This window comes from Diplotaxodon limnothrissa, linkage group LG15 (genome assembly GCF_057381915.1).
Source record: "Diplotaxodon limnothrissa isolate DT_005_m linkage group LG15, D_limnothrissa_male_GT1.1, whole genome shotgun sequence".
Taxonomy (NCBI): Eukaryota; Metazoa; Chordata; class Actinopteri; order Cichliformes; family Cichlidae; genus Diplotaxodon; species Diplotaxodon limnothrissa.
Genome location: NC_140610.1, coordinates 30403464 through 30416948, shown reverse-complemented (window position 1 = coordinate 30416948; position 13485 = coordinate 30403464).

Below are 13485 nucleotides of genomic sequence, written 5' to 3'. Positions count from 1 at the left end.
AGGGGAAAATGTCACAAAAATTACACATTCATTTTAAAATGGCTGACTTCCTGTTAGATTTGGGATATTGCTCCAAGAGACTTTTTTGTACATCTTGATATCTCCTATAAGCTTACCAGGTTTCAGACTCATACATAAAACACAGAGCTGGGGCTGATGTTTTGAAATTTTGTAGGGGGCGCTGTGGAGCCATTTTGCCCTATTCAATGAAAATGATCACATAACAACAAAGCCTTAAGCACAATGGAGGTGTGCACCAAATTTCAAGCCTCTATCAACTTTCCAAGCCCCACAAAAGCCACTTCATTTTTCATGGTGAACAGCGTTGCCACCAGGGTGCGCCGTTCAGTTTAAAGTCACAATTTTTGCACTAAAGCATCATCAAGGACTGATGGTGATATTCACCGCTTTTGAGGTGGCCAAGATGAACCTGTGAAAATCAGTACAACAAAATTAAAGCCATGACATTTCCTGTTGCCACTAGGTGGCGCTGTCCGTATTTCCGACAATGGGCACATCAATCTGTTCAGGGCGGGTCTGACATCATGCCTGTAAAGTCTGGTACTGATCAGACTGGATTTCATTGAGTTATACTAATTTGTTTCTTCATGGCGTGACATCAAAGTTCGCCATGCCGCTGCGGTCACACCCTTTCACGAAAACTCACAGTTTTCACTGTAACCCAAGACCAACTCCTTAAGGCTTTCCTGGAGAAATTTGAGGCTGCAGATGTCACCCTTCACTATACTGTACCCCAAAGTGTAAAACATGACATTTCCTGTTCCCACTAGGTGGCGCTGTCCTTGATGTCAAATATGGCAGTTGAAATATGTTCAGGGGTGGAGCCTTATCATATGTGTGCTCTTTGGTCCAGATCGGAACATGTATGACAGAATGAGAGGCAATAAGATTTTCATGGCGAGTCATCGAAATTCGCCATGGCGCCACGGCCTCATAGTATTGTGAAAACTCAAAAGCTCCGCAATTTAACATGGCACAAGGGTGTAGTTGACACTGTCCAAATTTGAAGCTTATACGACCAAATCCCAAGGAGGAGTTCGAAAAAGTTCGAGGCATGGAAATGGCAAAATTAGAGCCAAAATGTCACCTTCTCTTCCAAATGGCGGACTTCCTGTTGGGTTTGCGTCAATGGGCCCACAGACTTTTTTGTTCGTCTTGGCATGATACACATGTGTGCCAAATTTCATACATGTAGCTCAAACGATGTGGTCGTAGGGCTGCATTTAACAAGGCATAGGTGGCGCTCTAGAGCCATTTCCCAGTGCTCATATGTAAAACCATTAAAATACATAAATTTTCACCAGACCTGACGCGTGCGCAAAATTTCAAGAGTTTTCGAGCATGTTTAGGCCCTCAAAAGGCCGATTCATTTGCCGGAATAATAATAATAATAATAATAAACAGAGCAATTACAATAGGGCCTTCGCACTGTCAGTGCTCGGGCCCTAATAATAATAATAATTAAAGCTGCAAGCAGCGTTATGAGGGCCCTCGCACCCCCGGCGCGTCGAGCCACGCCCAACACCTAAAACCAGACATCAGCATCTGATGTCACATTGATGGAATTCATGCATTTAACCACCAGCTAACATTTCATCTCATTCAATCATATTTATAGTTGTCACCCTAGGTGGCGCTCAAACCATAACTGACAAACTGCATAACAAACATTTCCGAGGTTGAGTTTCATCACGCCTGTGACCTTTGGGAGAAATTGGACAGTGTGTTTATGAGTGACAGCAGATTACTGCTTTTTGTTTATTGATTGATAGCCCACGTGCTGCCATCATCACCCTATTTTTTAAAAGTAAAAAGCTTTGCAACATAACACCGCAAAGTTTTTGTATTCCAGACGCCAAAGATCATGTCAATATGATGAAATCCCTTGGTGGAGACCTTAAATAGGGAATGGTGTACCTGAAATTACATGTTGAATTGAAAATGCGGACTTGTATCCAGCTGTTGTTGTGCTCTGGCATCCAAAAACTTAAATTATAGTAGCAGTATCAATTGAACTGAATAAATTGTCTTTTTGACTTTGTTATTATTCCAAATATTTTGTAATTTCAGTATGCCTGCTTGAATCAGGGGTGAGCTCTCTATATAGAATCAGAATCAGAATCAGAATCAGAAAGGGTTTTATTGCCAAATGTTGAGCAGGTTTACAACATTAGGAAATTGCTGCGGTGCTTCAGTGCAAACATACTGTCATAAATTGCGATTAAGTAGACATGAAAAAATAAAAGTAAGAATAAGAATTAAAAGTGCTACGTAGAAAGATATATGCATGAGATATACATGAGATATATATATGAGAATAAGAATTAAAAGTGCTACGTAGAAAGATATATGCATGAGATATACATGAGATATATATATGAGAATAAGAATTAAAAGTGCTACGTAGAAAGATATATACATGAGTGCAGGTGGTGATCAGTGCCAAACATGGAATGATGCAGTGAACACAGCGTAGGGTCATGAGTTAGTGGTGGGAACAGTCGTACGTTTATTGTTCATGCGTCCAACAGCAGAGGGGAAGAAACTGTTCTTATGGCGAGAGGTTCTGGTGCGAATGGACCGGAGCCTCCTGCCTGAGGGGAGCAGGTCAAACAGACTGTATCCGGGGTGAGAAGGGTCAGCTGAGATCCGAGCTGCACACCGCAGTGTCCTGGAGGTGTACAGGTCCTGCAAAGATGGGAGTCTGCAGCCAATCACCTTCTCAGCAGAGCGCACAACACGCTGCAGTCTCTGGATATACTGGACTGTAGCAGAGATGACAAAGTTTACTGTGACTTCAGCAGCGAACAGGCGCACCGAGGGCTCTCGCGCTTACTTTTCGCATATAGAATTCTGAAAAACCATCGGTGCAAATTATAAGTCTGTATCATAATGTCTGGTGTTTTTGTGTTTGTTGGTTTGTTTTTATATTGTTTTATTTTGCGGGTTGGTTATTATATTGCTTCAGCCAGCCAGAGAATCCCTTTCTGCCCTGCCCTCTCCTCCCTGTGCCACAAGCAGCAGGCACACCTCACAAACGGAGGGCGCCCTTACTCCCAGCAAATGGGTGATAGAACACCGATCAGTGCCTATGCCATTCCTAATATGCGCTGGCATGACGTCGGAGCAGCATGACTACAAGTGATTTTTAAAAAAATTTTTTTTTGCCGATGCTTGTGATGATGCCCCGGGAAAGTGGCCATGTTCCCCGTATTGAAAAACTGCTACTATTAATTTGTTTATAGAACCTGATAAGACATTACAGAAAGGTCACACAAGCATTGTTTGGTGGACAACAGCTTCCCTTTGTGTGTGTTTGTGTGTGCATAAATTTTTGGTTTAGTCTTGTTTTCTCCCACAATCTGTCATTGCTGTATTTTAGTTTAGCAGATTCAGTCTGATTAACTCACAGACAAACACAGAGATCCCATAGTAAAATCCACGGGTAATTTTTCTGGCAGCTCTTAGCCATGCACTGATGTGTACTTCTTTGTTTTTATGTGTGAGGACGGTGGGGGGGGGGGGGGGGGAGAGAAGCTGTTAAAACTGTCTATTGAGAAGGTCAAGATGTGGACTACAGATGTGGAAATTAGTGCCCTGCCGATTAAAGCTTTTAACTACTAAAGGGGAAAAAAGGTCTTGACTACTGTTTGCTGTGTTTCCAGACTGTTTTTAATTAAAACATGAAAGCAACTTTGCTGTCCATTTTGACAGCTTCTTTTAGTTTGACTGCAAGTATCCTCTGTAGTTGAATGAAGTTTACCCTGACATGCCCTGGCATGCCCGAGACTCTGGAATAATCTTCATTGATTGTGTTTTTTAAATTATGTTGACATATTGTATTTCTCATACATATTGACATATTGGCATATATCACGGCTAATTCATGTAATTAGAGCTCATCCAGATATTGGCTTCATTTTTATATAATAGGAAGAAATTGAGTAATGCTGCTTAATTGTTGTAATAATTATTGGTTATTTTGTTTAAAGCCAACAACAAACAACCAGTGATGTAGAAAAGTATAACCCCTCACCTTTCCCCCTTTGTTTTTGTTTTGTTCAGATGTGACAGAGGCCACCACTCAGACAGACGAAGACTTGTGACAGATGTTTTATAATAATGCTAAGTTTTCTTAGATTAATATATTTTTTCACATTTGACCCAAAGTGGCATGTTTTAGGTCACTTTGGGTAATTTTTAATTCAGAAATAGGTGTGGTGAGACAGTTAGTGGTAGAGACTATCAATGGCTGTCTTTTGTTTTCATGTGTGAAGGGGAAGCGGGGGGCAAACTTGAGGTCACACTGTTGAAATGAATAAGTTGTAAGGCTGTGAAACGAAGGTGAGACTGAGTCTGAGACAAAAGATTGAATTGTGTCTTTTGGCAAAGCCAAGGGTGTGGACAACAGCTATGAAAATTAGTGTACTGCTGAATAAAGGTTTTAACTAGTCAAGGGAAAAAAGGTGTTGAGTACTGTTTATTGCATTGTAACTTCACTGGTTACTTTGTGACAGTCCCTCCCCTGTTGGCTTCTGTGATTGGATCATTTGAAGTTTTTTGAATGTCCCTCATGATTTCAATAAATACCTCTTGAGCCACAGTACTGGTGGCTATAGAGCGTAAGAGGATAATTGTAATTTTTCACATAGCTGTGATTTGTTGTGCGTTCAATCCTTTTCTTTAAGCAAATTTGAGCAGCAGACAGCAAGAATTGGTGAGCATTATCTTAATGTCATACATTGACTAATTTACACCTTCATTCTGGATGTGTAAAGCGCTTTGGGGTCCTTAGGGATTAGTAAAGCGCTATACAAATACAGGCCATTTACCATTTATATATATGTTTTGTGTTTTTTGAATGAATGTAATTGCATTACTGATCATTATTGTGAACTAACTACATGTTTATGTGTAAGTAAAGTCTCTTTGATGCTCTCATGTTTGTATATTGTTTGAATGTTGTGTAAAATGTAACTAATTAACCTCATACTTTATCATAAATAGAGAATGGCATATGCTTCCCCAACGAAGTTTGCTGGGATTAATGATCCTGAAGTTGAATCATTGCGTCAAGAATTTCAACTATCAACTGTAAGTAACAAATATTTCTTAAATTTTATTTATAGTGTAGAAAAATTTGTTTTTACACTACATTACCTGTTACAGAGCTGGGCAGGATGCTGTGTTTAGTGTTTCTTGTGTTTGTTTGTTTGTTTGTTTGCTCTTTCATATAAGTCACTGTTAACCCTTGTGCCATACTGGGGCCTTTTTGGGTCCCCAGGGTGATCAACGTAAGTTTTTTAAAGGATGGCACAAGGTTAAGCTGAGACTTTTATACAGCTGTTGTTGTGATCTGGCACTACAAACATTACATTGTAGCGGCAGCATAGATTGAAGCGAATAACTGTTTTCTAATTTTGTTATGATCCAAAATATTTTGTAATTTCAGTATGCCTGCTTGGACCCAGGGGTCAGCAGAGAGGATCTATATACAAGGTGCTTGCAACTTCATGCCAAGGCAATGGACCTCTTGGTTCGGCAGGTGCGGCTCAGGCGTGCAGCCGAAAGAAAGATTTCTGTTTTAAAAGAACAGCTGGATGCTGAAAAAGAAATGCTGAATAACACTGCCCAGGAGCTGGATGCATTGCAAGCTTCGATTACATTCGCACGTGATGGTAAGTCTTAATGTATTGTTTGGATGGTATAAACAGTGAATGTTGGCTTCAGTGTCTTATTTTAAGAAATGGGACTTAGAAAAAATACTCTATGAATTACTATTGAACGACTGTCTACATACAAATAAACATGAATGCGAATTATTTATTTTAGTTTATGATAAATCATTTGGAGAAAATATTAAATCCATGATTAGTATCATGTTTTGTTTTCTTCATTTGTGATTTTATAAGGATTAGATATATGCAAATGTCTGTTTTACCCATGTATATTTGTTAAAGTTGTTTATAAATACTAACTGTCAAAAATATTATTTGTTTTTGTTTTGTTCAGATGTGACAGAGGCCACCACTCAGACAGACGAAGACTTGTGACAGATGTTTTATAATAATGCTAAGTTTTCTTAGATTAATATATTTTTTCACATTTGACCCAAAGTGGCATGTTTTAGGTCACTTTGGGTAATTTTTAATTCAGAAATAGGTGTGGTGAGACAGTTAGTGGTAGAGACTATCAATGGCTGTCTTTTGTTTTCATGTGTGAAGGGGAAGCGGGGGGGGGGGGCAAACTTGAGGTCACACTGTTGAAATGAATAAGTTGTAAGGCTGTGAAACGAAGGTGAGACTGAGTCTGAGACAAAAGATTGGATTGTTTCTTTTGGCAAGGCCAAGGGTGTGGACAACAGCTATGGAAATTAGTGTAGTGCTGAATAAAGGTTTTAACTAGTCAAGGGAAAAAAGGTGTTGAGTACTGTTTATTGCATTGTAACTTCACTGGTTACTTTGTGACAGTCCCTCCCCTGTTGGCTTCTGTGATTGGATCATTTGAAGTTTTTTGAATGTCCCTCATGATTTCAATAAATACCTGTGCCACTGGTTTGTAAGCCACTTTGCTTTTAGCAAACGAGAAGAGGAGAGCTTTGGATTTTAACATTCTGAGGATTCGAGGACATTATTTTAGACCACTATCACAAACATCACAAGAGATTATTTTTGAAAAACCCTGCCCTTGTGCAATTCTTGGTAAGTTTTATTTGTTGTAAATTGAATTTTATTTTTGGTGTAAAACCACATTTTAAATTTCAGTAACAGAATTTACCTTGTATTTAAGTTATTTTTTTATTGTTTGTGGGAGGGTTACCGGTGAAAAGTCTTTGGTTTGGTTTTCTGTTTTAGTGAATTTGGGCCATTAAGCCATTTTGTGGTCTTTTTTGAAAGACTGAAATCTGTGAAAGCTAGGCCGGGTAATTAGCCACTGATTTCTTATTACAAGTAAAGCACAACATGAATATAATGAAATACATGAAGTGTGGAACATTTTTGGCTGGTTCATGTGTGTTTAGCAGATTTTAAGCAGTTTAGTAACTGCTATTTCAATCATGCTTGTTTCTGCTGTCTTTGGTAGTTTTAGAAATGGTTTATATGACCATTTAGCTAAAATTATAAGGCTTCTGTGGATACTACGTGATATTTGCATGAAAGGTGTGATACATGGAGGTTTTTGCATAACTCTTGAGCCACAGTACTGGTGGCTATAGAGCGTAAGAGGATAATTGTAATTTTTCACATAGCTGTGATTTGTTGTGCGTTCATTGTGAGTTGTTAAATTTGCATCATGCTAATTATGCAGGTATTGAGAAAATTTTGTTATTGTCTCACATTTATTTTAGCCTTGTGAATCTGATGTTTAATTATTTTTGGTAGGTGCACAGGTATAGATTTTAACCTGAGCATAACTGGTCATTAAAAAAACCATGCCATTTATGGGTGGGGTTTTGTCTTTGTCACAATTTTAATTGCTAGGGTTAAGGTTTCTTTATTTCTGTTTCAGTCTGAAAATGACCTTTTTCTGATCTTATGTCAATAATGTTTAATTGTACAATATCTTTTTTGTATTAGGAGATCAAACTTCCTAAGGGACATCACGTACAGATACTTCAGAAGGCTTGCTGTGAACTTTCAGCAGAACAGCTGGATTTGGTGTGAACCAAGGTAAGTTATTAAAAATGCTGACTATAGCCTTACATGCTTGAGGTTTTAACAAGGGTTTTTTGACGTTTTTTGATGCTTCCTGTTAAGAGCAAAAAGTGGAAAGAGAAGGTTTAAAAAATGTTCTCCAGTATTGTTCAGTGGGTTGTTGAGTAGTCGTTCAGTGGGCTATTCAGTCGTTTGTTCAGTCAATGGTAGGGGGGGTGAGATTCTAATCTCAATGCACTCACCCCCCCCCCACATCACTTGTATAAGTTAATAGTGTGGAGAATCTCATAAAGCCTTTAGGCAATCAAATGTAAATGACAATATTTATGAGTGTCTTAAGTTTTAAAATGGTCAGGTTTGATTTGAACATGACTGGAAGGTCATGTTCCACCCCCTTACTTTCACCATTCTCTGATACTGTACTTCTGAAGGAACTTTGGCTTATGCAGCTTTTTCATTTGACTGTTTTGGTTTTACGATATTTCTGCTAATTTCTTATGATTTGACAGCATCAGGTACTTGCTAAGCTTTCTTACTTTTATATGCTGTCATGGTCCTGGGTCGAGTGACCCAGTGTTTGAGTTTTTTGTATCTTTTGTATTCATTTGTGCCATAGCTTAGTTCACCAAGTTAATTTCTAGATTGCTGTTTAGTCCTGTTTCTTAGTTGTTTGTGTCATCTCCCCCTGTACTCAGTGTCCCTAGTTCATGTGTCAAGTCTGCGTGGTTATGTTTAGTTCATGTCATGCCTAATCTCCATGTTTACCGTTTTACTTTGTAAGTTTGTGTCTAATGTCAGTGTATGTAGTTTCACCCTCCCTCCACAAATTCTCCATTCAGTCAGCCACTGGGACTGTGACCTAAAGTGACCCAAAGTGATAGGTCACTTTGGGTAATTGTTAATTCAGAATTAGGTGTGGTGAGACAGTTAGTGGCAGAGACTATCAACTGATGTCTTTTGTTTTCATGTGTGAAGGGCAAGCAAGGGGTGGGGGGGGGGGGGGGGGGGGGGGGGGGGGGCAAGTGACACTGTTGAAAAGGTTAGACTGAGACAAAAGATTGAATTGTGTCTTTTGGCAAAGCCAAGGGTGTGGACAACAGCTATGAAAATTAGTGTACTGCTGAATAAAGGTTTTAACTAGTCAAGGGAAAAAAGGTGTTGAGTACTGTTTATTGCATTGTAACTTCACTGGTTACTTTGTGACAGTCCCTCCCCTGTTGGCTTCTGTGATTGGATCATTTGAAGTTTTTTGAATGTCCCTCATGATTTCAATAAATACCTGTGCCACTGGTTTGTAAGCCACTTTGCTTTTAGCAAACGAGAAGAGGAGAGCTTTGGATTTTAACATTCTGAGGATTCGAGGACATTATTTTAGACCACTATCACAAACATCACAAGAGATTATTTTTGAAAAACCCTGCCCTTGTGCAATTCTTGGTAAGTTTTATTTGTTGTAAATTGAATTTTATTTTTGGTGTAAAACCACATTTTAAATTTCAGTAACAGAATTTACCTTGTATTTAAGTTATTTTTTTATTGTTTGTGGGAGGGTTACCGGTGAAAAGTCTTTGGTTTGGTTTTCTGTTTTAGTGAATTTGGGCCATTAAGCCATTTTGTGGTCTTTTTTGAAAGACTGAAATCTGTGAAAGCTAGGCCGGGTAATTAGCCACTGATTTCTTATTACAAGTAAAGCACAACATGAATATAATGAAATACATGAAGTGTGGAACATTTTTGGCTGGTTCATGTGTGTTTAGCAGATTTTAAGCAGTTTAGTAACTGCTATTTCAATCATGCTTGTTTCTGCTGTCTTTGGTAGTTTTAGAAATGGTTTATATGACCATTTAGCTAAAATTATAAGGCTTCTGTGGATACTACGTGATATTTGCATGAAAGGTGTGATACATGGAGGTTTTTGCATAACTCTTGAGCCACAGTACTGGTGGCTATAGAGCGTAAGAGGATAATTGTAATTTTTCACATAGCTGTGATTTGTTGTGCGTTCATTGTGAGTTGTTAAATTTGCATCATGCTAATTATGCAGGTATTGAGAAAATTTTGTTATTGTCTCACATTTATTTTAGCCTTGTGAATCTGATGTTTAATTATTTTTGGTAGGTGCACAGGTATAGATTTTAACCTGAGCATAACTGGTCATTAAAAAAACCATGCCATTTATGGGTGGGGTTTTGTCTTTGTCACAATTTTAATTGCTAGGGTTAAGGTTTCTTTATTTCTGTTTCAGTCTGAAAATGACCTTTTTCTGATCTTATGTCAATAATGTTTAATTGTACAATATCTTTTTTGTATTAGGAGATCAAACTTCCTAAGGGACATCACGTACAGATACTTCAGAAGGCTTGCTGTGAACTTTCAGCAGAACAGCTGGATTTGGTGTGAACCAAGGTAAGTTATTAAAAATGCTGACTATAGCCTTACATGCTTGAGGTTTTAACAAGGGTTTTTTGACGTTTTTTGATGCTTCCTGTTAAGAGCAAAAAGTGGAAAGAGAAGGTTTAAAAAATGTTCTCCAGTATTGTTCAGTGGGTCGTTAAGTAGTCGTTCAGTGGGCTATTCAGTCGTTTGTTCAGTCAATGGCAGGGGGGGTGAGATTCTAATCTCAATGCACTCACCCCCCCCCCCCCCCCCACATCACTCGTATAAGTTAATAGTGTGGAGAATCTCATAAAGCCTTTAGGCAATCAAATGTAAATGACAATATTTATGAGTGTCTTAAGTTTTAAAATGGTCAGGTTTGATTTGAACATGACTGGAAGGTCATGTTCCACCCCCTTACTTTAGTGTTCGTAGTCATAATAGAGATTGACAGACCACATGACTTTCATGCATTGCATGCCGGGCACTAGTGGCAAAACAATTAAAGCAATGCATCAAATGCAAGCATTTGCAGCACCGCAAAACGTTCATTCTCCGGTTCTAATACCTTCTTGCTTTTACTTTGCCCCCCAAAAGAGGTATGTACAAAAACGAAGGAGAACAATACCGCTCCATACAAAGACAAACTTGATGAAAAGTCAAAGAAAAGATACGAGGAAAAAAATCAAAAGAGTGAAAGGGTTAGACCCTTACGAGCACACAGAGTGGACAAAAGAGTTAGCGAGAGCCCAACTTTCACCACGCTCAAATTGATAATCATACGGTTCTTGGAGTGAGTGCATACACTCATGAAGTTTTTAGTAACTTCAGGTCACTTTAACAAGCCCAGGTCTAGTTTACCGACAGATGGGTACAGGACCTTGAAATGCACCGTGTAGAATGAAAGACCATCGTACCTATCATAAGTTTACCAGTCTCACAAATCGTCTTCATAAATACACATTCGTTAACCATTTATTAATAGGACCTTTAAGCTCAACGGTAATTAATTAGTAGTGGAAATATTTTCTGGTTCATTACAGAAATGTAGCAGTGACAATAATATTGTATGCTGTAATCGTACTGGGCAATTAGTGATACAAAAAAAAAGTTTTATCCTGTGAATAAAAGTATATGTTTTTGTTAATGTACCATGGTAATAAAAGAAACGAAACGCAATATTGTGTCAGGACAATTCAGTATTTATGCACAATAAACACAGGCGCATAGCGCGACAATTTCTGTTCAGCGCCAGACTTGCTTGTAACCTATATCAACAATTCTGTTATGAAGAATGACATATTAGCTACTACAAAACACTGACCTTTGTGTAAATGCTTGGAGCAAACTAACATGTGAGCTGGAGTGTGGATGTTTGTTTAATATATTTTTTTTCTCTTTTTATTGTAGATGCCAAGAAAAAAGGGTTTTCGCATGCGGCGCACACCAAGAATCACCTCTGGTAAGTCCAATGCTAACCCAAATGTTTGCATTTGTGCAGAGAAGTTGCAAGCATCCATTGTTGCTGGGACTGCTGTTCAATGTGCACCATCCACTTCAGATGTGAATGCCTTAATTGCCTGCAGTGTTGTGGCTGCAATCAAGCATATGATAGCTCCAGTGTGTACATGGAAACCGGAGGATGTTGATGATATATGTGTAGAGGGGTGCCAATTAGTTAGGTATATAGCTAAGGCAAGACAGGACATTGGCAGCAAGCATAGCGTTTGCAGGCTGATTGGACAGCACACTGTGTTTGGCCAAAAATGGAAAGTTGATATTGGCCCGCCAGTTTACATAGATTTTGGGCTGTCGGAAGGGGAGGCTGTGTTGTATGAAAAGCTGCAGGAACATCTGTTGAGGGATGGCATGTGTCTGTTGGATCTTCACACTGCAGTTAGTGTCATCATTCATCACAAGAATTATTTTGTTGTTGTTGATTGTGGCACACGTAATGCAGCTGGGCTGGCATCTGAGATTGGCACAGCTGTGGCTGTTTTTAACACATGCCTTGACGACCTGATGCTTCACATCAGAAATTTACAGACGTCTTTAGATGCACAATGGTATGCTGTTAGCAGCATTTCTGTGCAGGCAGGTCAAGTTGATGTTGACGTGGAGAGCAGTGCAGTGTTTGTGGACAGGGATGTTGACACGAATCTTACAGCTAAAGTTGATAACACTTCTGTCAACCTTGAAACTGTTAATGCTGTCACAGGAGTTGGAGCAGAGGATAGCTGTTGCATTATAAAGAGTGTGAGAGGATCATTTCACCAGGCTGATGATCGATTTAAATATGGAGGAGTTCAGTGTATGGCTGTAGGTCTGGTTAGCCTGGCAAAACATAAAGTTGATAGCGTCTTTTCATGGGAGACAAAAGTTCTTGACAGAGTTGTAGTTTTAGGTGACCTTTTGTACACCAATTTGAGAGACTGCAACATGATAAGCAACTCATCCAGTGTGTTGTGTGTCCCTGATTTGCCTAAAAAGTATTGTATTGATGGGCAAAACTTTGAGTTTGAGTATGGAGATTTTGTCAGTGGGGATATTGATGTGCTTGAAGGGGAACTCATTGAGAGTGGTGTCTACACTACCCTGCAGACTGGGCTGCAAAAGATCTGTGCCATGTATAATACATGTCTTCTGACATTGTGTGGCAGTACATGTGCAGTCATTTCTGAGAATGGACAATATGCACTAGTTGATTCTCATGCACGCAGTGCTGTGGGTTTGGTCAGTGAGCAGGGAAGAAGTGTTGTTTTGTGCTTCAGGTCACTTGAAGATGTGGTCAGACACATCTGCCAGCTGGCAACGGGCCTGAGTCAGAAGCAAAAGCCTTTTGAAGTAGCTGGTGTTTGTGTTAGGTACCTTATGGTGTCTGATAGTGCCACAACCAAAGACAGTTGTGAAAAAACGTGCAAAACCTTTACACCAGAATCAAGTTGTGATTCAATCCAGAATGAACCAAACATCAGAGATGTTATCATCGTGGAGTCTTTAATAGAGGCAGAGAGTTGCAAAATGTCTGGAAAGACCTTGAGTTGTTCTGAGTATAATTTGGGGTTATTATGTAATGATGCAACAAGAAAGCGCAAGATTTCAGTGGGTCACAGTGAAGCTAAGAAGTTAAAACAGTATGATGTGTCTCAGGTGAATTCAGATGTTGAATTTGTTAGTGAAGTGACAAACAACAAGCTGGTGTTTAGTCCCATTTCTGAGTGGGTTTGTCAGGCTTTGTGCACACAGTTAAATGTGGAGTTTGAAAAAATTAGTGTACCAGCGTCTACATGTGTTGGTTTGTTAGGTGTTCCATGCAAAAATGAAAGTATAGTGGCTGATGGGAACTGTTTCTTCAGAGCTATTTCTCAGGTTGTGACTGGCACACAAAAGCACCATCGCAAGATAAGACTTGCCATTGTGAAAGAGTTGGAGA